The 18,172-nt window shown below is 40.9% G+C and overlaps 1 protein-coding gene across 1 annotated transcript in view; it reads right to left on the bottom strand.

The window, feature by feature from the left end:
* Positions 1–18,172, bottom strand: part of LOC138922075 (large ribosomal subunit protein uL15m-like) — a 414,353-nt gene that overhangs the window by 331,312 nt on the left and 64,869 nt on the right.

Below are 18,172 nucleotides of genomic sequence, written 5' to 3'. Positions count from 1 at the left end.
ACATGGCAGAGATGGAGAGAGAACTCTGGTCTCTCTTCGTCTTCTTCTAAAGACGCTGATCCCGTCTTGGAGACCCTACCGTTCTGACCTCATCTAAACCTAAGTACCTCTCAAAGACCTCATTTCCAAATACCATCACATTGGTGATTAGGGCTTCGGCATCAAAATTGGGTGTGTGTGGGGGGGGGGGTGCACAATTCAGTCTGTAGTAGGTGGGTTTCTTGGAATTTTTGTTATTATGAGGAATTGCTCCAAAATAGGCTTGATAGAGAACTAAATAGGAAACTGTAAAATTAGCGTTTATATGGCTTTTGCTACAGCAAAGTAGTAAACACAATTTTATTTAAAATCAGAAGAAATTATTGTAGCTATGTTAAGTCTGATTCAGAGGCTGGTGGATGCCAAGAAGAAATTTTAATTGTTTCATTTGGATGAAAGAGAGAAATACGTGGTGAAATACTGCAGTGGTGTTTTCACTTTTAGGCCTTATACAAATGAATGCTTTCATGGTTATCAAATGAGGGTGTAAGGACTGTGGTAGTGAGCTATTGCAGTTCCCTCACTGATCAGGAGGCTGAGCCCCACAGAAGCTGAGCGGCTAATGCATTGTAGAGGTGTTAGTGGCAGAGCAAGGATTGGAATCAGGCCTCCGGATTCACGGGGCCAGTCTTTCTGCTGTTCCATCAGTGGTTCTCAAACTGATGGTGCATCAGAGTCAGCTGGGGGGGCTTGTGAAAACGCAGATGCTGGGCTGGGTCTCTGAATCAGCGGGTCTGGACTGGGACTGAGAATTTGCATTTCTGACAAGTTCCTGGGTGATGTTAAAGCTGCTGACTCTGAGGGCACACTTTGAGAACCCCGGCCTTCTGTGATGTTGCCTTTGACCTCTTCTAAGAGGATAGTAAGTAAACGTCTGTGGGTTTATACCAGCTTGACCCTTCCTTGACGTTCAGAGAATCAAGTTCTTTAATTTTGTGTTGTGTACTGTAATGCACCAACAACATAATGATTAGATGGAAAAAAAGTACTAGAAATGGAGTATGTTTTAGAGTCATTTTGGCATCTTCAGGGATAATTTTTGGAGATAATTGTAGAGGTCAGAACCGCTTATGCTGAAGGGGATGCACTTGAGCTCCTAGCAGCAATCACACTAAAAAGGGTGCCGGTATTGATTGCTAGATTGTATGGGAGTGAAAAGTTCCTTCCAGTTTTGTTGCTCTCTGTTTTTCTTTCTCATTTTGTGTACTGAAATGTTCTTAATGTATCAAAATCTGATCAGGCCCCAGCACAGTTCCATGCCCATAGTAGATGTTAAATAAATATAAGTTGAATTGAATTAAAAAAGATTAATAGGGAAAATGAGGTAGATTATTTATCTGGAGAGACTTCAGTGCCCTAGGAAAGTTAGTCGGCTCTCTAGATTATCCCAATCACAGGTTTTTAGTGAATACTTACAGATTATTCTGGTTTACGCCTTATTTGCAATTACTGGGTTTTTTTTAGCACAATTATTGGAGGAGGTAGCATAGTTTTTTTTTTCCTTTTTCTCCCCAAAGCCCCCCAGGACATAGTTGTAGATTCTTCGTTGTAGGTCCTTCTAGTTGTGGCATGTGGGACACCACCTCAGCGTGGTTTGGTGAGCAGTGCCATGTCCACGCCCAGGATTCGAAGCAACGAAACACTGGGCCACCTGCAGTGGAGCGCACGAACTTAACCGCTCAGCCACAGGGCCAGCCCCGAGGAGGTAGCATATTTTTATGTAAGAGTTATTGAGTGATCCCCCATATCTCTTTATCATTCATCTGAAGTTACTTTTACAAACTTTTTACTTTGAAATAATTTTAGAAGTAGAAAAAAATGGCAAAAATAGCCCGGAGAATTCGTATATACCTTACACCCAGCGTCCCTTTGTTAGCCTCTTATGTAACCATAGTGCGGTTATTGAAACCAGGCAGTTGATAGAGTTAATCTAAAGTCTTCTATTCGGGTTTCACCCCTGGTGTCTTTTTTCTGGTCGAGGATCCAGTCCAGTAGCCCACACTGCATTTAGTTATGGTGTCTCCTTGGTCTCTTCCAATTTGTGACAGTTTTTTATCTTTCGTGACCTTGGTACTTTTCCAGAGTACCGGTCAGTTATTTTGCGGAATGTCCCTCAGTTTGGATTTATCTGGTGTTCTTTCATGATTAAATTGAGGGTTAAGCATTTGTGACAAGAATACCACAGTGGTGAGGTTGTTCCCTTCTCAGTGCATCATATTGGCACATGTGTGATGTAGATAGGTCTTATCGCTGGTGAATGTTAACTTTTGATCTCTTGGTTGAGGTGTCTGACATGTTTCTGTGCTCCAAAGAAAAAAATTTTCCCTTTGTAATTAATGACTCTCGTAAGTTTACTGATTGTAGTGCAGATGTTTAAATGAAATGGATATAGAATGTCAGAATCCTTTGAGCCTGACCCTAATTATGAGATCTTTCTTATCTTGGAGGCTTCATTATTATTTGTTAGATCCCAACATAGTAGGGAAGGGTAAAGCTGTAGACTTGTAGAAGAACAGTTATTTGTTCAAGAACTTGTACCTGATCTTGGTCAGTCTTAGTCTTGAATTGTCAACAGCGGAAGCTCTTTGTTCCAATTCTTTTTCTGTGGTTCTGCGATCTGTCTCGCATCTGTCTTCCAGTGGATGACTTTCCATAACTACATTGCGTTTCTTAAGATTCTCCCTAGAGCATTTTTGTAGAAGATTTGTGTGCTTCAGTTCATCACAAGGCAGTTGCTCCAAGTATCCTCTTGTTGACCCACTTCCTAGTCCATACAGCTGAGCGTGTGTGTTCTCTTTGTAGACTATGCTGATGAGGTGCTGCAGATATTACATAGATACACAGACACATAGAAATGGTCTGTATTTTCAAAACGTATATCCCTTTAATATGCCAACAGGAGTCAGTTGGAAGATATGTATGTGGCCTGTCTCCCTCCCCCTCATTCCCCTCCAAAGCTTGTAAGCTCCTTAGAAGCAGGGAACAGATCTCTTTTTGTTTACCAGTCACTTGCTTGGTGCTTGGCATACACAAGGCTCTCCATAAATATTTGAGAATAAAAGAATATCATATGTGCATCTTGTTAACTGGTTTTAGAAATTACCAGACTATTAGAAACATCTTTCCACATTAACACAGCTATATAATCATCATAGTATTCCACTATAGTCATGCCTTGCTTAACAATGGGGATACGTTCTGAGAAATGTGTAAGTGATTTTATCATTGTGCAAACATCATAAAGTGTACTTTCACAAACCTAGATGGTCGAGCTGTTGACACGAATAATCAATAGTCATTCTACAGCGGGGAGTTTTATTCGAGCCAAGCTGAGGACTGCAGCCTGGGAGTGCAGCCTTCGTAAGTGCTGTGAAGAAGAGTGATTTTTCAGCACCATTATATACCATTTCCAAACAGACATACATCAAGTGTGACAGGGGTACATTCTCTCAAGGGTTCAAGGAGATACTTTGTTATAGATTAGTACATACACAGTGGGTCAGCATGACCCCAGTGTCATGGGAAAGGACACTTATCTTCAAAAAGTACTGGTGTCATAAGAAGAGAGGCATTGGTTCTTACCTTCAAAGAGTACATTCTGGGGCCGGCTCTGTGGCTGAGTGGCTAAGTTCGCGCACTCTGCTGCGGCGGCCCAGGGTTCGCATCCTGGGTGCGGACATGGCACCGCTCATCAGGCCACGTTGAGGTGGCTTCCCACATCCCACAACTAGAAGCGCCTGCAACTAAGATATACAACTGTGTGCGGGGGGGGGCGGGGTTGGGGAGATAAAGCAGAAAAAGAAATATTGAAAAAAAAAGAGTACATTCTTTATTTTGGGACAATATACAACGAACATTTGACAGGCTGTAAGTCAGGCTTCTTTGGTTTAAATAAAATTTAGTCCAAATCGCATTTAAACCAGAACGGCTTCCCCATACACCTCAATATATAAAATTTTCTTCTATCATAGCCTCCTACACATGTAGGCTCTGTGGTACTAATCTCATGGGATGGCCATCATCTACGTGATCTACTGTTGACTGAAACGTCCTTAGATGGCGCATGACCATATATGGATGTGCTGCAGCAGCTACGTCTGTAACCCATCCTGCGTTGTTGGAGATTAGGCTGTTTCCAATTTTTTCTATTAGAAAGAGTTCCATGGTGAATATTCCTAAATATGTATTTTGTTCAGTTGTTTCCTTAAGATAAGTTCTGTAAAGAGTCATTGATAGCTCAAAGAAGATATGTATTTTAAGGCTTTTGATATATTGCAAATAACCCTCTAGAAAGTTTGTATAGATTTATATTCCAGCCAGTACTGTTGAGAATGCTCATTTTGCCACACTTTCCCCAATGCTCAACTTTCAGTTTTTTAGAATAAGACTAAATTTAGAGTTAAAAAAATTTGTTTTTTGTTTTTACGATTTGCACCTTTGTTTTTCTTCTTCTTCTCCCCAAAGCTCCCCAGTGCATAGCTGTGTATTGTACTTGTAGGCCTTCCTGGTTGTGCTCTGTGGGACGCTGCCTCAGCATGGCCTGATGAGTGGTGCCATGGCCCTGCCTGCAGCCAGGATCCGAACTGGCAAAAGCTGGGGCTGCTGAAGCCGAGTGTGTAAACTTAACCACTTGGCCACAGGGCTGGCCTCTTTTTTTGTGTGTGTGGTATTTTTAAGGATTCTTCCTGGAGTATGGTGGGGTGGGGATCATAGTCTGACTAATTTGCTAATAACCCTCCAAGTTTTCCGTATGAAAATTATCCAGTGTTTGGTTTGCCTTGATGAGAGAGCAGAATAAACCTCAATAAGGTAGGGGTTAACAGGAATCATTATCCTCTCTGAAGTTATAGTTGGTCATATCTGTGGGCCTTAGCCAATAGGAAACTTCTTGAGAGTGGGATACATTTCTAATTCATATCATTCAGAAAAATCAACTACAGGTGAATTAAAGGCTTAAATACAGAAGGCAAAACTATGAAATTTTTGGAAGACAATGTAGGACAGTAATTGTGTGAGTCTAATACAAGGAAGAGCTTCTTAAACAGATCACAGAAGGTGTAGACCATAAAGGAAAAGATTGACCGCTTTGACAGCATTAATTTGACAGCTTGTGGTTATGAAAAGAAACCATCAAGAAAGTGAACAGACAAGTCACAAGTGAGAATAGATATTTTCAGTACGTATTATTGAGAAAGGATTGTATCTAGAAAGGTAAACAGTGACAAATCAGTAAGAACAATAGAAAAATGGGCCTATGACCCAAGTAGGCATCTCACAGAAGAGGAAACCTGCATGCAGAGATTCTCGACTTCGTTAGCAATTAGGGAAAGGCAGTTTAGGACCAACGTGGTGTATAGTTTCATAACATTGGGTTGGCAACAGTGTAAAAATCTGACAATGTCTGCTGTTTAGGAAGGGCGGAAATAACTGGAATGCTTACACACAACTGGTGGGATTGTAAATTGGTACCATAACTTTGGGATTACCTAGTAAAGTTAAAGATGGATGTACACTTTGACCCAGTGATTCTACTCCTGGGTCTTTATCCTGGAGCAGTGCTTCTAAATTGTGTTTTCAGCATCTCACAGGAACTTCTTATAAATGCAAAATTTGGGGCTCCACCCTAGACCTATTGAATCAGAGGCTTTGGGGATGAGCCAGCTTTCAGTCTTAACAAGCCGTTCAGGTGGTTTAATGCATGCTAAAATTGGCAAACTGGTGCCCCAGAGAAACGCATGTATGTGAGTGCCTGAGGACATGACAAAATGCTCACAGTTGCACTGTTTGTAAAAGGCAAAAACTGGAAGCAGTGTCCATCCGAGGAGAATGGATAAATTGTATTCCTATAGGAGTGCAACTGAATGGATTTTAGCCACCTGCACCACTGAGGATTATTGTCAGGAATATCATATTGAGGAAAAAAAGCTACTTCCAGAAGAATGCACATAGTATTTTTCCTTTTTTAAAGTTTTGAAACATGTGAAGCAAAAGTCCATACTGTTAGGAATACAGATATGGCAAAGTAATAAAGCAGATTAATTACAAACACATTCAAATTAGTGGGTAGCTCTATTAGAAGAGAGAAGGTGATAGGGATCCCGAAACGGAACTGAAAGATAGGAATTTAATTTTTTTTTTTTTTTTTTGGTGGGGAAGACTCGTCTTGAGCTAACATCTGTTGCCTGTCTCCCTCTGTTTTGTGTGTGGGATGCCTCCACAGCATGGCTGATGAGTGGAGTAGGTTTGTATCTGGGATGCGAAGCTGTGAACCCAGGCTCCTGAAGCTGAGTGTGCAGAATTTTAACTGCTTGGTCATGGGGCTGGCCCCCTGAATTTAATTTTCTTAAACTGTGATCTGTACTCAGGGTTTTCTTATGTTATGCTTAGTGCCTCGCACATATTCAAATTATTTTTTGTACCTGCCAAATTTTTAAAAAACATACACTTATGTCTTTTCTTTTTGCGAAGTCTGTCTACACAGGGACTATTCAGTTTGTATGAAAAAGATCTGGTGGGGGTGATGGTGGAGAAGATATGTTCTGGCAGCATTATGGTCTGAAAGTACTTTCAGCAGTAGGGATATCAAACAGAAGATTGTTTTTGATGATGATGATGGTTAATACTTGCTGAGCACTTGCCAGGTGCCAAACACTGGTCTAAGGACATTACGTACTGAGTTTATCCTCAGTTAACTGAGGATTGAGCCTCACAGTGAGCATATGGGGGTTGGTACCACGACTCCTCCTGTTTCCTAGGGGAGGAAAGGTGTGTGTGGATACAGAGGTGAAAACGGTAGAGGCTGGCTGACTCCTAACACTCTGTCAGACCTGGTCAGAGGGAGAGGACAGCCAGACAAGACTGTTATGCCTGAGAGTGTTGGAGTTTCGAGACAAAAAGGAAAAGTCAAAATAGGAATGGGAGTGTGGAAGACTGTGGAGAGGGAAGGCTGTATATACCCGCATTTTTGAAGTTGCTTTCTTTATCTTAGTAGGTTTGTTTCTAAACCAGCGTATATGACTGTCATTTTAGCAGATGCTGAGTCCCTAAAGCAGAAAAGTAATTGGATTTTGTTTTTAGTTTTAAGGATTGCATCTTCCAGTTCATTAGAAATTGGTAAGATCACACCATAGGATTTGGGAAATCTTACTTCTTTGCTTAGGCAGTTTGGTTGCTAAAAAGGGCACTTTTGGGGACTCTCCCTTTGCCTATTGTTTTCTAGCCTTTGATAATTGTTTTTGTATCATAATTATCTCATATTATGAGGACTATTTCTTAGATAAACATTGGTTATATTGTAAACTTTATTTTAAGCCACCGTAGTATGACAGTCACTCCTTAAAATGAACAAATACAGAAAAAATTAAAAGATGTTCCAGAAGCCATAAGTCAAATTATATGAAACCAAATAGCACTACTGTTTTTGTTTGGTATTCAATTCAGAGTGCTCAAATTGTCTAAACCACATGAACTGTCAAGCATTTGTAATTGTGTAATGTCATGCTTTCCAGCAGAGTCAGCCCCTTACTAAGCTGACAGCCAGGAGAGTCCTTCCATAGCAGGGATGTCTGCATTTGAGACACATGTAGTGCTTGTTGGAGATCCGAACATAGGCTTCTTAAAACAAATTTTAAGTACTTCAGCTCTTCTAGTTTCAGATGCATTTTGCTGAAGCTGGATAATCTCAGTCTTAATTGCCAGTGCTTTTCAATGTGTTTCATGTTCCTATTTCTCTTTTATTTTCTCTTATATGCTTTTTCCCCCCTTTAAACAGAAACACGAAAAGTTTTAAATAAAAACAAGTAAGGTAATAGGAAGCCTAATAGGAAAAAGATATTTATTGTTTGATGCATTTGGAATAATAGCAGTGTAATCATCAAATGTAGCCAAAGCCCAGCATGCTTGTCAGTTACTAAGGATAATGGAAACTTTGTGTTTTAAACCTAGAGCAAGCAACAAACCACTTCTTTCAAAGTGTGTAATTCACTTGTGATTTCTGCTGATCGTGGATTCCGGACCAGAATTTGATGCGTATTATTGGATCAATTATTCTAGAATGAGAAATCACAGTTATAGAAGTTCATATAACTATAAAACCATTAGAATTTAAACTAAGGTGGTAATCTGCTTTTACAAATAGCTTAGACAATTTAGATCATTCGAGGAGAGGTAGTAGGAATTATAGTCTTTCAAAAAATGAGACCAAATGGTTTTCATTAAGAATCTTCAGGGTCTGTAATCTGGTTTTCCATATGGGTGGTGTTTAACACCCTAGGATTTCAGGGTGGGAGGTGGAGGCAGTGTTTGCTAAAAGTGACATTCCTCAGAGTCATTTTGCATGAGAGATTGTTTTGGAATCCCTGTGTGACATCCCTATTGAGTGCGTTTGTTTACTCTCCTTCCTCATTCACCCTTCTTCTCCTTTTTTCCCCTCTTCTCCACACTTCAGCTCTCTGTCTAGTAAATATATGTTAGGTTTATATTATTTTTTTTTGAAGTTAGAAGGGACTTTACTCCAGGGGGTCCCAAATCTGGCTCATCAGAATCACTCAGGGAGCTCTCTGAAACTACAGATCCTTGTCCTTACCCCAGACTCTCTTAATCAGGATCTCTCCATGGGTGGGACCAAGGGATTCATGTTTGGCTGATTAGCTAAACTGATAAATGATTGGTATTGTCTGTGGCTCCCTTGTGTTACAGACGTGGAGGTAGTAAGTCCAGGCATGCTCTTCCAGGGACAGTTGCGTTTCTCAGAAAAGGTTGTCGAAGGTCTTGCAAAGCCTTCATTAATGGTAGAGTGACAAGCGATATGATAATTTTTGGGCATTGGTATGTGGCAGAGATGGCTAGCTGTCCATCTAAATCGGTTCTGTCCTTCCATAAGATACAGTTCTACAGCTCCAGGTTTCACTTTTCAGATTCCCTTGCGGCGAAGCAGGTATGAGTGGAAGTGGTAGATGCCCCTGTCCGGGAGGGGGAAATTTCCCCCTTATTCCTCTTGAGTTCTTGTGGCTGGCCTCATAGTAAAATGAACACAAGACAGATTAAAGAGAAAACTCGAATGTAATGCGTACACGTGGGAGATCCTAAAATTAACGCTCAGAAGTGACCAAAGCAGGCAGCTTTTATACTTTTTACACACAGAAACACTAAATTTGTGAGGATTTGACAGGACAAAGATACTTAGGTTTGGGTGCTTCATTAGTAAGCAATCTAAGCAGAGTTTGGACTTGTGGTGGTAAATTAGTAAAAAAGTAACAAGGTGTGTTTATACAGGCCTCTCCGCCCTGAATTCCACCCCCTCCCAGCCCCACCCTTTTTGCTTGAGGAAGATTGTTCCTGAGCTATCATCTGTGCCAACCTTCCTCTGTTTTATGTGGGATGACGCTGCAGTGTGGCTTGATGAGCGGTGCTAGGTCCGCCCCGGGATCCGGACCTGCAAACCCTGGGCCGCCGAAGCAGAGCACGCCAACTTAACCCTTATGCCGTTGGGTCAGCCTCGTGAGGAAGCTGTTTTTCACATGGGAGATTCGTTTGCTGCTTTCAGGGGGAAATGGAAAGGGTCAAAGTGCAATTTTTGCATCAGCTGCTTCTCAAATAACTAAGTCAAAATAATCAGTGTGCCCTTGTAGCATATTTTGGGGGCAGTCTGCCCTGGGTCCCAACACTGCTTTTGAGTCAAGATTGCAAGACTACTGTTAGTTATGTCTGACCAGATACTGAAAGTCAAAGGTCAGCAGATGGAAGCAGAGCTGGTTGGGACATGGAGAATTGTCTCAGAGCACGTCTCGATGATACTTCATCAAGAGTCTGCTGCTTCCAGGCTTGCTTTCTTCAGTCAGCTGAATGCAGGGAACGAGGAAGCTCCAGGGCAGAGCTGCAAGATGGAAGGAGCCAGGATCCCTGAGTCGGCCTGCAACAGACCGCCTGCTGACCAGGAACACCTGCCGTGGAAGTTTACCAGAGCGAGAGAGAGACTTCTGTTGTGCTTTGGCCAGTTGTAAGTGCACGTTTTATACCAGTATGGTATTAGGGCATTATCTTCTTGTTAGATGGATTCTAGCCACTGTATCCAAATCTCAAAGGAAAGGCAGGTTCTGAGTATGTAGAAAATTAGTATTCTGCAGTTTTCCTTCTCCACGTGTATAATTCTGTTATCTGTTCCTCAGAATGTAGACGTGTGATGTGACAGAGTTGGGACGTTTTATTAGGCTGCAGTACTTTCTTAGAGGTGTAATCTGAAGGAGGCTACTACTCATGTGAAAACTGGTGAATGAGGATTTGTGATGCCAACTGTGAAGGTTGCCAGCAGTGGAGGAGAGACTGATCTTCAGAGCACTCTCGTTTAATAATGATCTTAGGGCTAAGAATTGTTAGTTTTTATTGATTTCCTAGAATTTACATAATTGAAAAATTAGCAAATGTATGAGGTATGTATGATGTGGCATTTTCCAAACTTAAGTCATTTCCCTACTCCTTCATTGTTTTTGCTGTGTTTTATACCACAGCATTTTATCTCACTCTTGTTTTTTGTTTGTTGTTCTGTTTGTTTGGTAACGTCTGTTGCCAAGCTTCCTTTTTTTGCTTGAGGAAGATTCTCCCTGAGCTAACATCTGTGCCAGTCTTCCTCTATTTTGCATGTGGGATGCTGCCACAGCATGGCCGATGAGTGGTGTAGGTCTGCACCTGGGACCCGAACCCACCAACCTGGGCCACTGAAGTGGAGTGTGCCGAACTTAACCACTACACCACAGGGCCGGCCCCTTTCTCACTTTTTTCTTTTTAAACTTAGCATTGTCATAAGAAGTAATACATGTGGAGTCATAGGTTGGTGTGTTATTTTTTCCTAATATCTATTTGAATAATACATACTTATTTAAAAATCCCAACATGTGGTAGATAACTTTATTTTAAACGCCACTAGTGATATTTCTATCATACCTGGGAAATGCTGTTCACATAATGAATATTATTTTTTAGGATCTTCAGTGCTTAATCCATAAAATTCTAATAGAAATAGATGCAGTCACAGGAACTAGCGGACGTACTGTGTCTAACAGGGCTTTGGTTACAGCTTTTTCCTATCACAGATTAGTATTCTGTTTGATTAATATCTACATTTGTTTGTGACTGAGGGACAACGAAAACAGTGTATTTAAATAATTTTTGAACAGTGTTAAGCAGGATGTGCTTCTAAAGTTAGTGAGGAATGGGCCTAAGGAAGTGCTAATGACCGTGACATTAAGATACAAAAATCTTGGAAAATACTGATACTTGTGGTAGAGAAAGAATTGGATAATCCCGTGATCCGAGGGTGAAGAAGATAATGAGGCTTGAACGGCCCGGGGAAGCGTTGTTCCCTGCTCAGGTGAGTGTCAGGGCATCGCTGCTGGTGAACAGATGGGAAGGTCTCGAGCCCCTCCTTCCTGACTCTGACCAGCTCATTCCCTAGAGACCATCACAGACAATAAGAGGCTCGTGTGGTTTCTGAGGCAGCGGCTTGGTCAGAATCTAAAATGTTTTGACTACAAATTACTTCTGGGTACCTGCATTAATTTCCTAGGGTCACTGTAACAAGTTGCCACAAACTGGGTGCCTAAAAAAACCATAAATGTCCTCTCCTCCAGCTCTGGAGGCAAGATTCTCAGATCCAGTTGTCGGCAGGGCCGCGTTCCCTGCAGAGACTGCGGGGAGCATCCACTTCACGCCCCTGTGGCTTCTGGTGGCTGAAGCTTCCTCAGCTGGTGGCCACATCCCTCCAATGTGTCTCTGTCCTCACGTCGCCCCCTCTTCTATGTCTGTCTTCTCTTGTGTGTGTCTTATAAGAACAGCTGTCACTGGATTGAGGGCCCACCTGGATCCTACAGGATGATCTCATCTCAAATCTGTAATTTAACTACAACTGCAAAGGCCCTTTTTCCAAATAAGGTAACAGTCACCAATTTCAGGGGTTAGGATGTGGACATATCTTTTGGGGACCACCGTGCAGCCCACTACAGTATTTGAATAATGTCTATGAAGTTTAGGGCTCATTTTATTACATTTCCCATATTTCCCTAATTCTTAGCTGTTTTTCCTCTTATTTCTTTCATTAATAAAAACAAAAACAAAGAATGCATCCCTCTATGTCAGGCATCTGTTGTCACAATAACGAGCATAATAAACCCACTTCAAAACGTAACTTGGGTAGAACAAAAAACCTGTTACTGACCATTTCTGCACAGTCTCGGGGGTAGCTGGCTGCTTGCGCTGGTCTCGGACGGGCTCTGCCGAGCTCTGTTGGGCTCACTCAGGTGTCCGCATTCAGCTGGCTTGTCAGCTGGGTGCTGGCTGGTCTGGAATGTCCTCTAGGGGGAGTGAGGCATCTCTCCTCCACATGGTTCCTGATCCCCCAACAGGCTACACAGACGTGTTCTCATGATCACGACAGAGGGGAAATCAACTCCACAGGCACACACAGCTTCTGAAGGCCTAGGGTCAGAACTGGCACACTGGCACATTTGCCCACTCTGTTGACCAAAGCAGCTCACAAGTCTAGGCCTGTTTCGAAGGGCTGAGTTGGCAGACGCTGCAAGTCACATGGCGAAGGGCACAGAAACCGAGGGATGTGAAATATTGGAGCCTCCGTGCCACCCAGCCACAGCAACTTCCTACACCCAACCAGGAATCTGCCACTTCTAACAGGGTTCATTGAAACTCTTCCAAATGTCATTTCAGTTAAGATAGAGGATTCAAACTTTATTAGCTTTTTAAATACATATTTTGCATCTCATTTGTGAATGGGTTTCTCCTCTAATTCAGCAAAAATATGTTTTAGTTTTCAGAACCTTGCTGTACTCACCTTACAAGGCTTGAACAGCTGTATAATGAGCATCTTATTACATTTAAATGATAAAGACAAACTCAAGTTGCTCTGTAGTCAACATATTCCACATAATAGCCAAATTCCCAAAGAAAATGTAAACTATTGTAAAATATTGAAATAGTCAACAGCATGAGGAACTGTGGTAGAAGCCTTTACTCCAATGAAAAAAAGGACATGCGCTGCACCTGACGTATTTTGTGACACTGTTGTGTCACAACGGTGCAGGATGAATCAGCACAGTGGAGAGTGGTCATCTTGCTACATCTGTTCTAAATAACTTAATACAGATGTGACTGCAAACCACAAAAATCAGTGCCATTCAGCCAAATTTAGTCATACCCTAAGTCAGCTTTGTCGTTCTCAAGCCTTCTGATACGAGAGAATATGGGATGTAGGGAAAGTTGAGAGTTGGAGACAGGAGTCAATTGCATTTAAAACTATTTCAACGTTACAAAAAAATCTCTGACCAGGTGAACAAACTGCTGGATTTTATCCCAAGGCCCTTAAGGAGTGCAAGCAAGTGTAGGAACCCTGATGGCTGAGCTTCATTAGCTTGATGGAAAATGCTTAAGATCATAGCTTTTATGGATTAATCTAGGATCAGAGTGGCAGCCGCTAAAGGGAATAGTTCCAAATTTGCTTGAAGCAGAGGACCGTCTCTGGACCTCACTGTCACATAGCTGCAACTGGCTGAAGGATCAATAATACAGATGATGATCCCTGGGAGTAAAGACCACACCCTCCCCCAGGCTTTCATATGATTCCTGAAACAGGGTTTTATCTTCTCTCTCTCTTACTTTCGTGATATTTTAACAATTTTAATAACTGTCATTCATTTAAGAATGTCTAAAGTTAGTTATGATTAGTCTCCTCCCAAGATATACAAGATGACGCATATAATTTATAGGTATTCACTTTGGTTCTTTTCCAAATCTGCCTGGTCCTTACTGAAAGAGTTTTTCTTTTTCTTATTTTCAATTCCTTCTTTTATCTGTTTAATCACTTACACATATTTTATAGTTTATTGATTTGTTTAGTGCTAGCTGTTGCTGCAAAAACGCAATCAGTCTCTGTGCCATATATTCCTTGCAAACAGAAATCAGATCAACAGGTATTTGGGGCTGAGTGGTCTTCCTTGTGCCTATTTGAGTATACATCTTGGATCCTCCTCCTCCAAACCCATACTGTTCTCTCCATTCTGCAAGGTTGAGAATGGAGGATTGTATTTTGGAAGTTTCTATCAAGTAGGCCTGAAAGTGACACATTCCATAGGCCAGAACTTGGTCATATGGCCATAGCCAACCATAAGGGAAACTTGGAGATGTAATGACTCCATCTCTGAATCCGAGAGGAAGATGAAATACATTGAGAGAACAGCTAGCCAGTCTACACCACATAGTCTCCGTCCAATAATTCTATTCTGCTTTTCTTGACAGATTAGTGATGCGATTTGTTTCTGTCTGCTGCTGACATCATGATAGCTTGCTTCCTCTTGTATTTTGTTATTTTAGATTCAAAGTTTCCATTTGGTGCGACTTTATCTCAGAAATCCTGTGTCGTCTGAGTTCCCAGACCTCATAAGTAAAGCAATACAAATATGAGCACAAAAATCCATGTGAATGGAAGCATGTGGTCATAAAATGTTAGGGGGAAAATTTTTTTTCTACCCTTTCCACAGCCAGAACTGAAGCAGACAGTATTTCTTTTCATTTCCTATTGAAGGTGGGCATTTTCTTTTGGTCCACATTTACACGGAGAGCAGAGATCCTTTGCAAGTCCAGGCTTCATGCTCAAATCTGTTGCTCAAATTCCCACATCCTATGTGACCATTAGCACTCAAGCCCTTTGATCACCACTATCAACAATTGCCACAAGCACGGCTGAAGCATCGGTGCTCCCTTTCAGCCCTAGTGTAGAACTTACACGTTGTCTTGTGGACGACTATCAGCCATGCCTTCGGTCACCACTATACAGACGTGCCTCCTGGCACAGCAGCTGTGTCAGCTCTCACTTTCCACTCCAGCTGTCCATTCACTCTTTGTTTTTGGAGCCGAGGTGTTACACTTTCAATCATGAGCATTTCAGTATACCTTTACAATGGTGTTTGCAATATTCTAAGTGCTTTTGTCATGAGAGAATTTTCAAAGTCCCTTCTCTTCTATATTCCTGAAACAGAGTTTTATCTTCTCTCTCTGACTTTTGTGATATTTTAACAATTTTAATAACCGTAATTCATTTAAGAATGTCTAAAGTGAGTTATGATTAGTCTCCTCCCAAGATATACAAGATGCTTATTATCTGTTACTTCCAGTTACTCCACTGCCTCCTGTCTTACACACTTTTCTTTTCCATAATTTTTTATATCTCCAGAACTTGGGTAAACCTTAATTGGACTTACCCATGTATCTAACAGATTCTTCGATCCCCATTGGATCTAGTATCCTATTCCTTCCTAGTGTGGAGACTTCCCTCCTCCTAAATGACACCCTTTGTAAGTTCTTTTATGAATGTCTATAAGTGGTAGACACCTCCTGCCTCGTGGTTTCTCTAGAAAATGTCTATTTCATGCCTACGCTTAATGGTAGTTTACCTGGGCTTGGAATTCTAGAATGATAGTTAATTTTTCTGAGCACCATGAATATATAATATTATCTTTCGACATTTTATTGATGTTAACTTTAACGTCAAGCTTACTGTTTTTTGTAGTTATCCTGTCTTTTTTCCCCAGGCTGCTTGTAAGATCTGACTCTGAAATTTCCTTTAGAATATTTCTAGGTATAGATTTATTGTTACTTATCCTTTTGGGGGGTAATTATACTTCTGGGATCTAACGATTTAAGATAAGTCTGGAATATTTTCAATCATTTTCACATCATATATTGCCTCTTTCCTTTCCTCAAAGACATTCCATTAGATATGTTAGACCATACAGTTTTATCCCACAAGCTCATTAAACCTTACATATTTGTTTTTCACTCTAATCTGCATTCCCTTTAGTCCTTTCTTCTGGTTAACTAATTCTGTCTTCAGTTGTATCTAAACTGTTATTTTACCCGTGTAAGGTGTTTTAAATTTTAATAAAACTTTTGTTTATAAAATTCTACTTTTTTATACCTACCCCTTCGTGGTATCTTATTTTTCAGATTTTAAGATTGTGTCTTAATCATTTAAAATATGCTTTTTATAATTTATCATACCACTTTTATAAATTCTTAGCATTCTAAACCTACTTTCAGTTGATATTAATTACATTCAATCATGTTAGGTTTTTTCATAATGGGCCTTATAACTTGGCATCTTTAGCTCATAATTTGTCATGCTTTATCTATGGAAATACCGTGCAGCTTGTCAGAGTACAGAACCAAGAAACCAGAAGTCAAAGCCAAGCACCATGGGGAAAGCAAAACAAAAGCAAGAAAAAAACCCTCCAGAGAGTAGGGCTGAGCCTACATCAGAGAACTGCCAGCATGCACCTGGGTGTACCTCAGAATTGCTGTGGATACACAGCATATGTATCCGACACTGTATCACTGTTACATAACAAATTTTTTTTTTTGCCATCTTTTTAAGTGGGTATATCAGTAGCAGTTATCCAATGCCTGTATCCCCACAGATGTGTATGTTTGGAAGAGGGGTGTGGCTAGAGGGGGCAGAAAACTTACCTCTTTGCTTCACAGGTCTTCATATCAAGGGTGACTGTATCTGAAGAACTTAATCTGGCCTGGATCTGATTTAGATTATGAGATCCTGGGCCTTGAACCGGACCCAAATGCTGTAATGAAATCAAATTTTTGAGGGGTCTTGGGAGAAGGTAAGTATGTTTTGCAAGTGAGAGGAATTTAAATAATTTGTAGCCCAAATGCAGACTGTGGTGTTTTTAAAATATGTCCATAAATCCTTTAACACTCTTCTCATTGAGGGCAGTTTCCGTGTCCCCTTCCTTCAAATCTCAGCTGATATAAGTAACTCACTTTTAACAAATAGAATATAGCAGATGTGATGCTGCAGGACTCCTGAAGCTATGTCATGAAAGGCAATGTTGATTCTGACTTGTTTGCAAAGACGCTTGCTTTTGGAACCTTGGGGCCACCATGCAGTGGAAATCCCAAGTCACACGGAGAGGCCAAATGCTGGTGCTCCTGTGAACCCTCACTGAGGACCCAGACTACAGCCAAAATCAACTCACAGACATGTGAAGACTCCTCTGATTGATTCCAGCCACCAGCCACGGAGTCACCCTGACCTGTCAAGTCTTCACGAGCCTGTGCCCCAGACACCATGCAACATGTAGAAGCTTCCTCCTATGCTTTTCCTGAATTCTAAACCCACAGAACCCATAAGTATATGGAAAGGTGGTTTTCAGCCAGTAGTTTTGTAAGAATTTGTTATCTAACAATAGAAACCCCAATATAGGATTTGTAAATTTATATTTATACTAGAAGCTAAAACTTCATAATGCTTTATCTTGAAACTGTTGTGTAGCCTGGGTGTAGAGTTTCTCTTGCTACGGAAATGCAATTAATTTAGAATATACTTTTATATTTATTTTTCGGCTAGACTTTTCCTAGGTACAGTTGTGGTGGACACTGAAGCCACACCAACTGGATGGCACACATTTAGTGACAAATTCTTAGAGGAATCCCAGCTGGAGTCCAAGAAAAAAACAAAGACTTGTCTGTCAACTCCCTGTGTTTGTGGGTTTCTATTTCAGCCAAGTTTTTCATTGAGGGTTAGTTTTACTGTAGGGGTTTCATTGTGAAACACGGATCCTTCAGGGTCCCAGTACAGAGTTCCTCTTCCAGTAGGGATAGTAAAACCCAATCCTCTAGGTTCTAGAGAAGCTCCCCACCCATCCTCCCATACCCATCAACTTAGGGAAGCGGTACACCAGCCTCAGCACTGGATGCTCATTGAGCTTGTTCTGAACTCCTCCTCCTTTGTGGAAAACGAGGCATTGTGCTTTCCTTTATATGACCTCAATTTTGCAGGTACAAGAATGCTTGATATAATTTGTCTTGCATATCCAGGCGTTTACAGTGGAAGGTTTTTCAGATTAGCTACTCATGCACAGTGCCATGCCTTATTTTATTTTTTGTTATGAACAAAAAATGGTGCCTTTAGAAAACATAAATAAGCATTTTCAATGTTTTTTACTATGTATTTGTTCAAATAATGATAAATGTTTTTATTTTACCAAAATGAAGTAATATCAGACACAGTGTCTTCTAACTCTTTTTACTTAAAGATACTTCATGGCTATATTATCCATGT

This window comes from Equus caballus, unplaced genomic scaffold (assembly GCF_041296265.1).
Source record: "Equus caballus isolate H_3958 breed thoroughbred unplaced genomic scaffold, TB-T2T haplotype2-0000448, whole genome shotgun sequence".
Lineage (NCBI taxonomy): Eukaryota > Metazoa > Chordata > Mammalia > Perissodactyla > Equidae > Equus > Equus caballus.
This window is presented reverse-complemented; position numbering and strand designations above follow the sequence as displayed.